The sequence below is a fragment of the Carlito syrichta genome, unplaced genomic scaffold (assembly GCF_000164805.1).
Source record: "Carlito syrichta isolate Samal-C Ts95f unplaced genomic scaffold, Tarsius_syrichta-2.0.1 Scaffold131632, whole genome shotgun sequence".
Taxonomy (NCBI): Eukaryota; Metazoa; Chordata; class Mammalia; order Primates; family Tarsiidae; genus Carlito; species Carlito syrichta.
Genome location: NW_007075728.1, coordinates 383,564 through 399,858, shown reverse-complemented (window position 1 = coordinate 399,858; position 16,295 = coordinate 383,564). Strand labels below are relative to the sequence as shown.

At 36.7% G+C, this 16,295-nt stretch overlaps 1 protein-coding gene across 3 annotated transcripts in view; it reads right to left on the bottom strand.

Moving 5' to 3' along the window:
* The window catches only part of JAK2 (Janus kinase 2), a 106,721-nt gene extending 90,938 nt beyond the window's left edge, over nucleotides 1–15,783 (bottom strand). For 2 of the 3 annotated variants that reach the window (XM_008049297.1, XM_008049299.1), the window contains exon 1: nucleotides 15,709–15,783. The gene's annotated coding sequence lies outside the window, so the exon portion shown is untranslated. Of the gene's footprint in view, nucleotides 1–15,704 lie in introns of all 3 variants that reach the window. The other variant, XM_021708160.1, reaches the window with a different exon arrangement.
* Between the last annotated feature and the right edge of the window lie 512 nt (nucleotides 15,784–16,295).

The following is a 16,295-nucleotide window of genomic DNA, read 5'->3' as shown; positions in this document are numbered from 1 at the left end:
TACCCACTCATTTTTTTCTGAGCCAATAGTTTGATAAGAATTATTCTAATGAAGAAGTGTATTAAATTGCAAGATAGGACTTAATCAATACTCAATGAATACTTAATATTTTGTAAATTCAAGCTATTCTTAATACTTCAACCAAAAAAATAAATAAATAAACTTGTATGCATTGAAAAGTGTGAAGTGCTCAGCCAAGCATAGTGGCTCATGTCTGTAATCTCAGCACTTTGAGAGGCTGAGACAAGAGGATCACTTGAGGCCAAGAATTCAAGACCAGACTTGGAAACACAGTGAGACCCTATTTCTACAAAGAAAAAATAAATAAAAGAATAAAAAGCCAAAGTGTGAAGTTCTGCATTTGAACTAATAGAAATTTGCCAATGGCACCTAAATTTAAAATCTCTTATGGAAAATATGATCACTGACAAAATACCACAGCATGTACTTATTGTCCATTATCTTTTCTGATTACCATAAAATTAAACTAAAAATCAGTAACAGAAAAATAATTATAAACTCCCATATATTTGTAAATTAGACAATATACTTTCAAATAGCCCATGGACAAAGAAATTCGAAAATACTCTGAACCAGTGATAATGAAAATATAAGTGAAATGCAGTAAAAATGCATACTAAGATATTCATAGTCTTAAATTAATACATAAGAAAAGGAGAAAGGCTGGATGAAATTCTTTATAAATACGCTTTTATTTCAAGAAGATATGAAAAGAACAACAAATTGAGCTGAGACCATAAAAAGAGAAATACTTAAGAGCAGAAATAAACAAAAAAGAAAAAAAGAAAAGTAAAAAAATGACTTTTAAAAAGCATTAATAAAATTGATGAAAGACGTAGGAAGGAAAAAAAAGAGAAAATATAAATTATCAATATAGCCGGGCTCGGTGGCTCAGCCTGCAATCCCGCGCCTTTGGGAGGCTGAGGTGAGTGGACTGCCTGAGTCCGCAGGTTCAAGACCCACCTGGGCAACTTGGCGACATCTCATCTCTACAATAAATCAAAAAATCAGCCAGGCGTGGTAGCGCATAACTGTAATTCCAGCTACTTGGAAGGGTGAGGCGGAAGGATTGCCGGAGCCCAGCAGGTTGAGGCTGCGGTGGCCGGGAGCGGCCACTGCACTCCAGTCTGGACGACAGAGTGAGACTCCAACTCAAAAAAAAAAAAATTATCAATATCAAAAATTTTAAAGTAGACATTATTACCAGAGCTTACAATATTAAAAAATATATAAGAACACAGAAATAGTCTCCAATTATTTGAAAATTCTGAAGAAATGAATTTCCTTTTTTTTTTTTTTAAGAGACAGGGTCTCGCAGTATTGCCCAGGCTAGAGTGGTATGATCATAGTTCACTATAGCCTCAAATTCCTCAGTTAATGTAATCCACTTGCCTCAGCTCCTAAGCAGTTAGGACTACAGGTACACGTCAACATACACAGTTAATTTTTTTCCTTTTTATTTTGCAGAGACAGGACCTCCCTATTTTCCAGAGGCTGGTCTTGAACTTCTGGCCTCCAGTTATCCTCCCACCTCAGCCACTCAAAGTGCTGGGATTACAGGTGTGAGCCACTGTGCCTAGCCCACAAGTTTCTTGAAAAACATAATTTACCAAAACTGGCACAGGAAGAAATATAAAATTTAAATAATTCTATGTGTAATAAATAAATTGAATATATAATTTAAAACTTAAAAAAAAAAGTGATGTCCAGTGACTTTGCTGGTAAATCTTTCCAAATATCTGAGGAAAAAATAACACTGAGCTTATACAAACTCTTTCAGTAGGCCATGCCAGGTGGTTCAGCCTGTAATCCCACCACTTTGGGAGGCCAAGGAAAGTGGACTGCCTGAGTCCATGGGTTCAAGACTAGCCCGGGCAACTTGGCGAGACCTCATCTCTACAATAAATCAAAAATTAGCTGGGCGTGGTAGTATGTGCCTGTAGTTATGACTACTTGGAAGGCTGAGGCGGAAGGATCGCCAGAGCCCAGCAGGTTGACACTGGGGTGGCCATAAGTATGCCATTGCACCCCACCCATCCTGGGCAATGGAGTAAGACTCCAACTGAAGAAACAAAACAAAACAAACTCTTCCAGTAAATAAAAAATAAAAACATTTCTCCACATTCTGTAAGAGGAGAGTACAACCATGATACCAAAATATAACAAGGACATAAAAATGATAAGGACCAAAGTGTATAAATCAATGATAGAAAAAACAATAGAGAAAACCAATAAAAACCAAAACTCAGTTTTTAGAAAAGATTAATAAGACTGATGAATCTCTAACTATGGCGATCAATTTAAAAAGAGAGAGAAAAACACAAATTATCAATAACAAATAAAAATGGGACATCACTTAAGTGGATAATAAGGAGGTATAATCTTTATGCCAATGATTACAACAATTTTGATGTGATAAACAAATTACCTGCCAAATTACCAAAACTGACCCAGGAAGAAACAGAAAACTTGAATAGCATCATCTCTGTTCAATGAATAAAATTATTCATAAAAACCACCCACTAAGAAAACTCCTGGCCAAATGACTTCAGTGGGAAAGTCTGTCAAATATTTAAGGAATAATATCAATTCTATAAACTCTTACTTAAAACAGAGGAGCAAGAAATATTTCCCAAATCATTATATGTGGCCACAATTATTCTCATACCAAAATCTGGCAAGCATCACAAAAGAAAATTACAGGCAACCGTTCCTCATGAACATAACAAAATAGTAGAACATAGAACCATTAACATATATAACGGTCAGAACATCATCACCAAGTGGGGTTTATCCCAGGAATGCAGGTCGCTTTAACATTAAAAAAAACTGGAATCAATATCATTTATCTCATTAACAAAATAATGGAGCAAAACCACAGATCATCTCAATTGCTGCAGGGAAGGCATTTCAAAAAATCAATACCTAATTCACTATAATATCTCAGAAAACAAGTTAGAAAAAGAGGGGAACTTTCTCAATAACATAAAGAGCATCTACAAATAACCTTCCACTAACATCATACTTAATGATTATACACTGAATGCTTTCTCCATAAAATCAGGAACAAGGCAAGTATGCTCACTATCGTCATTTCTAATCAGCATTTTCTTACCAATGCAATAAGGTAAGAAACAAAAATAAAAGATACAGAGATTGAAAAGAAGTAAAACTTTTTAATTTGAAGACAACACGATTGTGTGCACAGAAAATCCTGAGGATTCTATCAAAAAATTACTACAACTTATAAGTGAATTTACCAATATCACAGGATACATCACAAAATAAACAAAACCAAATGTATTTCTATATGCTGTATTAAGCACGTCTGTATTTTTTAATTCTTTGACATCTCGGGGACTTGCTCACCCTGGAGAAACTGCCTCGCTTAGAGGAGTACCTAGTTTCTAGAAACAGGAAAGAACATGCCAGTGAGGAGATCTTTCATAAGCAAAGCAACCAATCCCTTAACAAGATCTTACCTGATAGATATACATACCCAAACAATCTCCTTTATCAAGGTCTTACTTATACAAATATATCAATACATATATTAAACAAGGAGTCAATATTTCCAATATACAAAGAGTGCCACAAACTGATTCTTTTAATCCACTGAAGAAATTATAGACATTAAAACCTTCCATCAAAAATATGCTTTTTTGAGCACATATGGAACATTTATAAAAATTGACCATGATGAAACATATACACAAAAATGTTAAAAAGAAAACTCCTAAAAATAGGTAGAGCAAAGTCTAAAAATTATTTCAGAGTTAGTATAAGTGCTACTAGGAAACAATCTCTGCAATGAGTATATGCCTTTATTTCATTTTTATACTTCTCTTTATATCTGAATATTATATTTATTCCTTCAAACTACCTAAAAATTTTCAAGTGTTTGTAAATATTTTTTTTAAATTATTGCTGTTAGTCCTTCTTCATGTTTTTCTTATCCCCAGACACATCTGAAGTTGGACATTTCCAAAAATTTCTTTAGTATGTTTTAAGCGCATCCACTTTGGTTATTTCTATACCAACAAATCTGTACATATGTACATCCTTCCTAAACCTAATATCTAAGTGAAAAACAATAACGGAAATAAAGACTGATAAACCTGACTGAATAATAATAAAGCTACCATAATCAAAAGTTATTCTTAAAAAATTGAGGAAAAAGTGCTGCAAAGGTTGAATATATTTATACAAATAGTTCTCACAAATGAATAAGAAAATGGGCAAAGAACATAGATAGTTCACAAAAGAAATGAAAACATGGTCAAACATGGATAAATAAGCAAAGAATAAGAAATATACAAACAGGGCTTGGATCGGTGGCTCAACCTGCAATCCCAGCACTTTGGGAGGCCAAGGTGAGAGGATTCCCTGAGCCGTGAGTTTGAGACCAGTCCAGGCAACTTGGCAAAACCTCGTCTCTACAATAAAATCAAAAATTAACCAGGCGCGGTAGCACGCGCCTATAGTTCTGGCTAGTTGGAAGGCTGAAGCGGAAGGATCGCCAGAGCCCAGCAGGTTGCAACTGCGGTGGCCAGTGAGCATGCCACTGCACTCCAGCCTGGGTAACAGAGTGAGACTCCAAAAAAGAGAAAGAAAGAAATATAGAAACACAAAAATGAAATAATTTTTGTAGACACTGGAGCATTCTCTGTTTTGGATGGATTTTCACTTTCCCATTAACCCATCATCAATCATATAGACTTTTTATTGTAAGTCACTGTTTTCTTCTCTAGTCACTCCCAAAGTCCTAAAATCCTCTCCTAATGAATCTTTCCACATCAAAATAATCCAATTGCTGCCTATAAAATGAGGATGAGGGGTAGGGGAGGGTAAAGGAAGAGAAATGATTCCTGCAATGAAGACTGTTCCCAATACAGAGTTACTTTTACTAACCACCACAACCAGAAGCATTATGAATCAAACTTATTACACTGAAAGTGTATTTTATTTTACTTCTAATAATTTTAAATGTCTATGGTAATAAATATATTCCAATTATCACAAAATGTTTAACTTTAAAAGTTTATGATAGATAGAGGTAGCGGTGACAGCAGGAGTAACATTTTTCTAACAAGATAGGGTTTCTATATGTCAAATACTGAATGTGGGATTCCAGTAATATCATTACAACTGAAGATCTGATGCAATGTAAACTATATTTCATTTCACCCTCAACCCTCCTCAAAACAAACAATCTGCAATACCCCATGTATTAAAACATAAATTATACATATAATTATAAACAAGAAAATCAGAAATATACTTTCATTTAAAAAGCTTAAAAGATACTATACTAAATTCAATTATTCAAAATATAAATTACAAAATCCAGACTTACCTTTTATCCTGTCTTCTCTGACCTAGCCAATTATCCACAGATCTAATAATTCACCCTTAAATTAACTCCTATTTGGTAGTTTCAATCTCAAATGACTCACCCTGTCCTATGGGCTGTCATTATGAGCTGACAAGCTTCCCTTAGCAAGCAAATTTGATACAGATAAAAAATATATTGTGAATTTTTAACAATTTAAGGCCAAAAATAGGTTAGTAAGAGCAGACTTCTAAGTTAGCAAATTTTCATTCATTAAATACAAAAATTACTTAATACTACATAATAAAACTAAGAAAAAATAAAAACAGAAAACCATGGTTAGGTCCAAGGTTTAAAACAAGAATAAACAGGAAAATCAAACAGAAGTAATAAGTAAATTGAATAACTGGCAAAAAGATCTGCTTCTATTCTTAAATGGTTGACTTACTCATTTTATTTTCAAATATTTGAATACTTTCCGTATGGTAATAATTATACAGAACCCTAAAGTAAAGAAATTAATAGAAGTATTTCCTGACCAAGCACGTACACTACAGTTTTACAAGAGCCATTGCTAGAATAAAATCAAGTCCAGAAATAGATCCAACTATATACATAATTTAAAACACTAGCATATCACAGCAGCAAGGAAAAGATGGATTATTTGGCAGTGTTGGCACAACTGGACAACCATCTAAGGGAAAAAAGTTGGCTTCCATCTTATATGTGACACCAATATAAATCTAGATAGAGCAAGAAAACATAAGGAAGTTTCAAAATATAATGTCAAGGTTGAGAAGGGACATAAAAACAAGTCATAAAAGGGATGGCTGACAAAAAGAACAGAACAAAAATTTTTTTTAATTGTCATATATGTATGACAAAAAAAAAAATCATTCCATGAGCAGAATCAAAAAGATAAAAAGAGGCTGGGCTCTCGGTGGTTCAGCCTATAATCCCCGCACTTTGGGAGGCCGAGGCCAGTGGATTGCCTGAGCCCATGGGTTAGAGACCAGCCCGGGCAACTTGGCGAAACCTCGTATCCACAATAAATAAAAAATTAGCCAGGCGTGGTAGCACATGCCTGAAGTTTTGGTTACATGGAAGGCTGAGGAAGAAGGATCGCCAGAACTCAACAGATCGATGCCGGGGTGGCCGTGAGCGTGCCACTGCACTCCAGCCTGGGCAACAGAGTGAGACTCCAACTCAAAAAAAAAAAAAAAAAAAGAGAAAAAGACAACCAAAGGAAAATACTTACAATTCATCTTACAAATATAGAGCTATTTTCCTTAGTATAAGAGCTCCTGCAAAGCAAAAGGGCAACAATCCAATAAAAAATGGGGCAGAATATAAGTGAACAGTTTCCAGAAAAAGAAGAATTAAAGCAAATTAAAATTATAATGAGATTTTATTGGTCATGTTTCAAGTTGGCAAAACTCAAGTCATCTGAAAACACCATGTTAGTAAAGGTATAGAAGAGCATAAATTGGTATTTCTATAGCAATTTGGCAATATTTGCTAAAATTAGTAACACATACCACTTTTGAATCAGCAGTTCCTCATCTACTTAACTGTGGGTTTCACACAAACATGAATCGACATATGTGAAAAGATATTTACTACTTTGGAATTCTAAAACACTTAAATGTTTTACCTGTTAAAAAAAATAGATGAATTTTTAAAGACAGAATAAAAAGAGACAAATACTGACAACTCTTTCAAAGAGTCTTGCTCTAAAGAGGAGTGGAAAATGGGGCAGCAGCTTGAAGAGAATGCGGAGTCAAGTAATATTTAATTGCCAATCAGGAGAGTACAGCTCACAGGTCAAATTCAGCCAGTTTCCTGTTTTTTTTAATAAAGCTTTATAGGAATACAGCCATGTCCATTTGTTCATGCAGTAGCTATAACTGCTTTTGTACAACAAGGCAAAGTTGAGTAGGTGCAAGAGAGACAATCTTGCCCACAAAATCTAAACTATTTACTGTCTTATCCGTAATATAAAAATTTTGCCAACCGCCAGTTTAAATTAGTAATTCTCACACTCTGGGCCCCAGATCAACATCAGCATTACCTAGGAATTTAGAGCTACTAATTCTCAGGTCCCACTCCAGACCTACTGAAACAGAAACTCTGGGGTTGGAGCCCAGCAATTTGTGTTTCAACAAGCTTTCTAGGTAATTCTGATAACAGGTCTAGTATAAGTCCTCACTTATCACCAGTAGGTTCTCAGAAACCGTGACTTTTAAGTGAAATGACATATAACAAAATCAATTTTTCCATTAGCTAATTGATATAAGCAAAAGTCAAATTTCTACGACATAACTATGGTCACAAAAGCATCATCAAATCTCTAAATAAAGACTCAAACACATAATACTATGCATTGATATGTGTGAGATACACATATATTTAAGAATGATTTAAAAATAGGTAAGATAGCTATTTACCCAGTTATTACAGTTTATAGTCATGAGTGGTCAAAGCCTACACCAGCAGCTCAGGGTGCAAGGTGGGAACCAAGACTGGACAGAATGCCATCCCATCGCACAGCACACCCAATCAGACTGGGATCATTTAGACGCGCCAAGTCACGAACATGCACATCTTTGAAATGTGGGAGGAAAACAGAGTACCTGGAAAAATCTACACACTGGGGAGAATGTGCAAATTCCACACACAGTGACACCCGTCAGGAGTTACTTTTTTTCTCATCAACTTTGTGAAGAAACAATGTTATTCAAGTACCTGCTGTATAGATAGGAACAGAAAAGGACCCACCTGAGGATTATGTTGACAAATGTAAAGGGTCTTGAGAAAACCTAATGGAAGCCTAACAGGCCTCAAGGAGGCTGTCAGTGAAGAATTAAAGGAAAGTGAGGAAAACAATACTGAAAGTTAAATATGAGGAAATCCTTGTTATACACTAATGGAAAGTTTGGCAAAACTAACTCCTATAACAACATGGAAAATAAAACACATAGCTAATAAATAAAAGAGGATGGTAAGCAACTGACTTCTTCTAGCTGCCTTTACAATTGAGAGGGCAAAAATATTAGCTAAAGAATGAGCATTCACTTTTTGAGTGAAATTTCAAGGAAATGTAAGTGGCTCAGGACAGTCTTTTTGGACAGCAAAGTGTTCTTAAAATAAGAAAGAGCCTCAGGGAAAAGATCAAATCTAGAGTGTGACTCTAAAATTCTTTGTTATGATCTAAATCAGTAATTCATATATCTTTTCAGACAAAAGATTATCTAAGGATATAAGGGTGTGGTTCCACTGCAGCCTCACAGGGACGCTAAGATAGGAAAGAGCTTTCAAAAGAGATTTTTGGGTATGGCTTTTGTTATGTAGTAGATTATAAATGGATACACAGGAAGTTCACAAAGTTTTTAAAGAAGTTGTATTAGCTTGGAATGAAAGGGATATTTACTATAAAAAAGAAGGCCTTTGGACCCTGCAGCACTATAGGTAGTAAGCAAGCTCAGGCGATTACTATTACAACACAAGCACTTCTTAAGAAGAAAAAAAGAAGAAAAAGAATGATTCATAAGGTGAAATCAAAGACCAAAAGAAGCCATGGCCCCCTAAGAACAACTTCCAGGAAAAATGACTCAGTCCTAATAAAGGAACTGCCCAGTGGGGTTTCAGAACTGCTACAGACTGTTATGTACTTCCTTTTGTTCCTCTTTGAGCAGGAATGTCCACTACAGTTAACCAGTTAACCTGTGCCTTTTCAATCATGTATGTTAAATATGTGAGGGACATATAAATTGTCTCTTCACAGGTATTCCATTCAAGAACCATACCCAAGAAATTACACCCAAGGAAACTCATCTGTACTTGGATCTGCTTTAGATGAGATATTAGATAGCGTCATGATGGTATGTGAACCTCTGAAGAGAAAGTTAGCATATTTTGCATGTATTTTGGATGTGAGAGGGATGTCAGTGTGGCAAAAGTACAAACTATGGCAATAGTAGCTGTCCAGAGATGGTCATAACAGTATCTCCCATCTCACATTTTCTTCTACAATGTGACCATGCCACTGCCACAACAGTAAGTGGAGCCTAATCCCCCTCTTCTTGAATCTGGACAGGCTTCTGACATGCTTATAGCCAATAGAACATGGCAGAAGTTACACTGTGATACTGCCAAGACTAAATCATAAAAGATTTATGTTGAGGTACACTAACACACTTGCTTTTAAATTCCTACTCACCATGTAAGAAAGTTGACTACTCTAAAGCCCCACATTACGAAGAAGTTCAGGCCACATATACATGCTGCAATCAACAGCCCAGCTGATTATGGGATCAACTACCTGTCAGGTAATTGGACTAAAAATGATATAGTCCATTCTCTCATTTTTCAAATGAGAAAAAAATAAGACTCAATGATTACATGACTTGCTCAAAATCACACACCATATTGTCAGCAGCTATTGATGGATGGCATCAACTACTCAGGTAAGTGAAGTATTCTACAGATGTTTCCAGTCCTCTGCCTTCAAGTCAGTCACCCTCAACTGGCACATCTTCCCAACCGAGGCCTTCGCCATTGTAGAGCAGAAGCAAAATCATCCCTGCTATGCCCTATCTGAACTATTGACCCATAATATCCATGAGCCTAATAAAGCAGTTGTTTTAAATCACTAAGTGTTGGGGTGATTTTATTACACAGCAATAGCAACCAAAAAACATTCAGACAGAAATAACCAATATAGGGAAAACTGAAAAAGCAGGAAAAAGAAGGGAGAAATATAATGGCAAAGTCCTTGAAGGCAAAGGGGATCAGTTCTTCTACACAAGTGGATGGAACACTTGAGATGGACATTAAACAGCTTATTCACTGTAAAGGGGAAAAGAGGAATGTACAGGAGGTGGGTGATTGCCTGGAAAACAGGAATAAAAGATTAGGAAAGGAGATGTGGAGGAATAATGGAGAAGGGATTGCTGGTTTTTGTTATAAACATTGGTAAGCCGATTCCTTTTTAAAATTTATACACATTTTACCATGTGACACCATTTTTTAAAAAAATCGAATTTTTAAAAAATATATAGTACATTCCCTCATCTTTCAAATGAGAAAAAAATAAGACTCAATGATTACATGACTTGCTCAAAGTCACACACCAAATTGACAGCAGGGTCAGTCTCTAATCTGTGATTTCCAAAACAGTACACTTCCTCACATCGCACGTCCTTTTATATTGTAAAAATATTACCTAAGCATTATATTTCATAATCACAATTTATTAAACTAAAATCATTTAATAAGCAGTAATGAGTACCCTGTTTCCAAGGACTGCTACCAAAAAGATGAGCAGAAGAAAATCAAAATAAGTATGCAAGCAAAGCAAACAGCCCCTGGACCATTCCAACCTAGTTCACCCTTTTGTAGCTTTACTGTAAAGGCATCAAACAGTTATTTCCTTTTATTCTTTCCAATCCTTCTAACCTGAACACTCATAGCCACTCTACCCTCAATTTTATAAATTATCTACCAAGAATTTCTTTCCTTCCAGAAACAAATACCCATTGTATTCATATTTTACAGTACATCAGCACCCAGAGAGCACTTGGCTAACCTGCTATCATTCAGATAAAACAAACACAGGACTAATGCCCATAAGGAACAGTAGTACCTATATAGTGTGATATGAGGGGTCACAAATGAATAACAGGCATTCTGTTGAAAAATACCTCTCAAACTTTATTATGCCTAAAATTCTCATCATTTGTCCTAGCAAGTATGGAGAGACTTGGATAGAAGTCCCCACTGATCACCCAGCTGTCAAATCCAAAGGTATTTTGTTAAACCAGAGAGATCAAAATATTAACAGTGGTTATTTCTACACAGAGAAACTGTAAGTAATTTTCTTCTATTGTTTTTCTAGATTTTATATTTAAAAAACACTAGCATGTATTTCTAAGACCTTTTTCAGTTCTGATTCATCTCACTTCTTGGCAACTCCTACCGTCTTAATCTACTCCACCCATTTACCTCTCTCATATTAACTACTGTTTCTTTGTTTCTTTCACCCATTCCCCTTCTTTCATCCATCCTCTAATCATGGGCAATTTCCAAGGCTCAATCCCACTACTTTTCTCTCTGAGCACCACAATGTCAACCTTATCTTGTCTACCAAGTTCTAGTCACATGTCCCACTGTAGGCTATTTTCACTTGCCTATCCCACTGTCACTTTATACTCAACATATCCAAAATATCAACTCAACAATCTATATCCCCTCAACCAGCTACTACTATACTATCATACCTATTTTTGTCAGTAACTGCCATTAATCAAATTCTAGTTCTTTCTCTGTCACTAATTATTTGAGTAACTTTGGACACATTTTTAAATTTCTCTGGGTCTCAGATTCCTAATGTACAGGATATATAGATTGTGTATACATATACATATAGACTGACCCAGATACTCTGAGATGTCCTGGAGTTCCAACCCTCTTTGATTTCCTCTGTCACTGAGGATCAAAACTTCAAGGTATCTTTAATTACTCTCCTCCTACCATTCTCTCTTCCTATCCAGTCCATAATGAAATCTTGTGGCATCTCTCCAATCTTACTTATTTCCATTAAGTGCAAGTCCTCATTATTTCAGGCTTTGATTATTTTCCTATCTCTCTCTACCACTTCTCTTTCCAATGCACACTATACCTATCACTGATGCCACTGTGATTTTCCTAAAATATTTATTTTAGCAAGTTCTGTTCCAATTCAACACTTGTAAAGCTTCCCCATTATCTATGGGTCAAAGTACTTTCTTCTCATCCTACCACTTAAAAGTCATCCATAATCAAATTTCAGTCTACACTTTTAACCTGATTTCTTGCTACTTTCTCACACAAACCTTCGTTTAAGTCAACTTGTTTTATATACTGTTCTTTGAGCACGTCATGCATATTTTGCCTCTGCTTACCTCCTATACTACTTCCTTCCTCTTACACAAAGCCTCTGCTCTCCTCAACTTATAAGTGATCACAAATATCTATAACTTTTATTATTTATCTTACCTGCCCAGCTATAATCCTCAGGGAAAGGAACCTATTTTATATGTCCTTGTATCTCTTTTGGACATAGCAAAGAATCTTTTACATTGTATTAATAAATACTTATTTGGTGACTGTCTACAGTTCCTTTTTAACAATCATGCAACATATATTTATTGAATGATGCCCACGTGCTCTGCATTGGATGGATAGATAGATAGACAGATTCATTTTTTGTCTAAGGTATTGTTCCTCAATCAACTTGAAAACACACACAATCAACTTGAAAACTAAGAAAATAACTATCAAACAACTAAGCATGGCATATAATTAAACTATGTGAAGATGTTCTAAGACAAAAGAACCAGAGAAAAATAAAGAGGAAAAAAAGAAGAATGGAGAACATGAGCAAAAGTAAAGGTTAGCATAAGCACAGTTGTTATTAGAAAGTATGGAAACCAGCTTACAAGACTATAGCAGAGAATACTTGTTGAGGATCCTTAGACAAAAGACTGATTGGAAGGGATTGATAATTGAGTATCTTGAAAATCAGGAAAATTTAATAAGGAGGAAACAGTAAGCCATTGACGATTTGGGGGCAAGGGAATGCTACAATAAAGTATATTGCAGTGGCATCTCTATTAGGGATAAATAGAAAAGACACTGGATTCTGAGAGGCTGATATGACTTTCAATATTCTAGGATCAGGAAATCAGTTCTGTGATTCAGGTGGTACAAGAGGGAAAGCACAGATACGAGAGAGAAAACAAATATGAGCATGCTGAATGGGTATAAGAGGTAAATGAAAGGTAATTTAAAGATAATGTTTAATTTAAAGCCTATATAACCAGGAGAGTAGAAAATTGAGAGGTATTAGATGATGATTTTCATTTGGAGTATGTTGAGTTTAAGGAGATGATCAGAAATAAAAACAGAAAACCACCACTGGAAAAACCAGGAAGTGACTAGAATCACAAGTTAACAATAGGATTAGTTTTAAAATAAAAGAACTTGTCAGAAGTCATGAGGATACTAAATAGGAGAGGAAATAGACTAACACATGATCAGTTGGTACCAGCTTTGTATCACTAATTTTATCAGAAAAACTAACTAAAAGCAAAGGCAAGATTTCTAAACTGTCTTCATTCAAGAAAACCCTAGAGTCCTAGTAATTTTTTCATGACATCCCTAGGTCAAAAGAAACATTTTAAGTAGATAGATTCAAACAACTTAATTAGCATTAGCATTCTTACAACTTAGTGTCTGCTGGGCATTATACAACTTATCAAACCTTAGAATCAAATTGGACACTACCACACTGTCATTTCCTGTACCACATTGATTTAGTTGCTTTTTAGCACAGTAACCTCTGAAAAGACAGCTTTACAAAGACATGATTTATAGAAAGGGATGTAGGTATCTAATGTTGAAACCTGAACTACTCGAAAATGACTGTCCAAGCCTTAGCTGCTTTGGGCACCTCAGCACACAGTTTGGGAAACTGGGAGCTAAGTTAGGGGGCCTAAAAGGGGGCGGAGAGAGAAAGTCATGAATGGGTGAGAAGTAAAAGAAAGTTCTTAGCAAAGTTAACCACCAGAGGGCAGCACAACAGTTGGCAGGGGCAGAACAATAGGGTTTCAAGGAGAGGAGTCAAACCATTCCATACACAGACTATAAGATCCCTAAACCAGTTCAAGAGTTTAAAGTATTTTTTCTTATGCAAATTACCTTATGCAGAGTCATTCTGTCCTTCTCTGAATCTCCTCTGCCTCTCCAACCATGATAGTAGCCAAGACTTTTTTAAGAGCCATGCAATTTACTGCTTTGCTTGCATCTTATTCAAGACTCACAGTCTTATCAAAAAACACGTGAGGCTTAAAGAGTTGTAAATAGCACAACTCTTAAGTGGCAAGAACACCAGGATTCAAACCTAGATCTCACTCCAAAGTCAATGCACTTTCCTATGCTGCCTCAAAAGCATCCCACCCTTCAGCAATATCCAGGTAAAGTAGAAAAAAGATATACTCCCGTCCCACATCTGAGACATCTGTCTCAAATCACTAAAGGCACTAAACAAATATTACTTACCGAGTCACTAAAACATGCTATAAACCAAATACAGAACATTCAGTTAAAGTCAAAACAAACACAATATGCTCTTCTAGCTAGCAACTACTGCAGTTTTCCTGTACAGGTAAATACATGTACTGTTAAGGCAAGTACTAGACACATCCAGTTTACAGATATACTACACACCAACAGATAAGCACACATACAAGCAAGTGATTCTCACACGTAAAGCAGTCAAAGTTCTGGCAGATGAGGGGAATCCAAAAGTTGATTATTCAGCTTCAAATCTGTTGGGTATTATATCAGATTACAGGATGAGCATCGCTAATCAGAAAATTCAAAATGCTCCAAAATCTGAAATTTTGTGAGCATTGGCATGACCCCACCAGAGGAAAATTCCACAACCACATACTTAACACAAACGTTGTTTCATGCACAAAATTATTTAAAATGACTTTCAAGCTATGTGTATATGAAACATAAATTAATTTCGTGTTTAGACTTGGGTCCCATCCCCAAGATATTTCATTATGTATATGTAAATATTCCAAAATCCAAAATAATCCAAGATACTTTTGGTCCCAAGCATTTTGGATAAGGGTTACTCATCCTGTATTTGAAGTAGCACAGCAATTCATTTGTACAAATCTATTAAGAAACCAAAAGCAATCTCCCTGATTCCCAATTCTAGTTTCAGTCTCCACATTTCGCCTGCTCCTACCTTTTCATTCAGCGAAAAGGAGTTTGTCACGACAGATTAATAACCACCGGAAAGCAAACTGGGCAAACTCAACCGACACAGCAAGCTTAGGCAGATAAAACCCATCCAGGAAGCATTCAAAGTGGTAGCAAAAGCCCCAGTAAGAACAGCTAACTTGTTCTCTCAAAAGGTATCTCAAAAGGTAGATAGATAGATAGATAGATAGATAGATAGATAGATAGATAGATAGATAGATAGATAGATATACACACATGAAACTATTCCTCTGAAAGAATATCTGGCTGCCTGAGAATGGGTAATGGACAACGTTCTGCTTTTCTCTGCAAAGCCATGTTACTTGTAAAACAACAAGAAATGTCTCTTAAGGGGTCCAAAAGCAACAGCAAACACCCCAAAAGTATTCTTCCAGACCAACCTTAAAAGTTATAGCACTGCGACTGTGATCCCTGCCTGTCTACACACGCTTCCAACCTACCTACGCACTCGGTCCCAGCTCGCGACACCCTCGCCTTTACTGCAGCGATAAAGGGCGGTAGCCTGTTCGCGTACCCACCGTCGCGGAAAGGGGAGGAAGGGCCTCTTTTTTCTGCAGAAGAGAAACAGTTCACATCTTGTTCCCGTTGCCTGCTTCTGAAACCTAAAAAAAAGCAGCAGCAGTTACTACCCAAGAGATCCAGAGGAAATACATGCTGTTTTCTAGGCTGTTTAGAAGTCTAGAAAAAGAGGCATAAATGTTGGGGGGGGGTAAATTACACGGCACACATGGATGCAAATATCAACAGCTAGACACTCATCCTAGGTTTCGTCTTAAAGAGGAAGATTTTCCGGCTGCAAAGTTTACTGCCACTAGCAGGGGGAAGGCAGGATCAGGAGGTGGAAAGGAGGTGGAGAGACAACTGCTGCCCCTCACCCAGAGGCCAGGCAGAGATAACACCCACCGGCTGCACTGATCGGGCAACGAGGGCGCGCCCTCAAGCTCGCAGGGGCGGGTCCTACCCTGCGCCACCGGCGGGCCAAGGTCTGCGAAGCCCGGGAGCAGGCACGGGTCCGAGCGACCGCCAGGCTGGGCCCTCGGGGGCCCTCCCGTGCGGGCTCCGCTGCCACTCACATCCCTCGGCCGCGAGGACCAGGCCTCTCCCT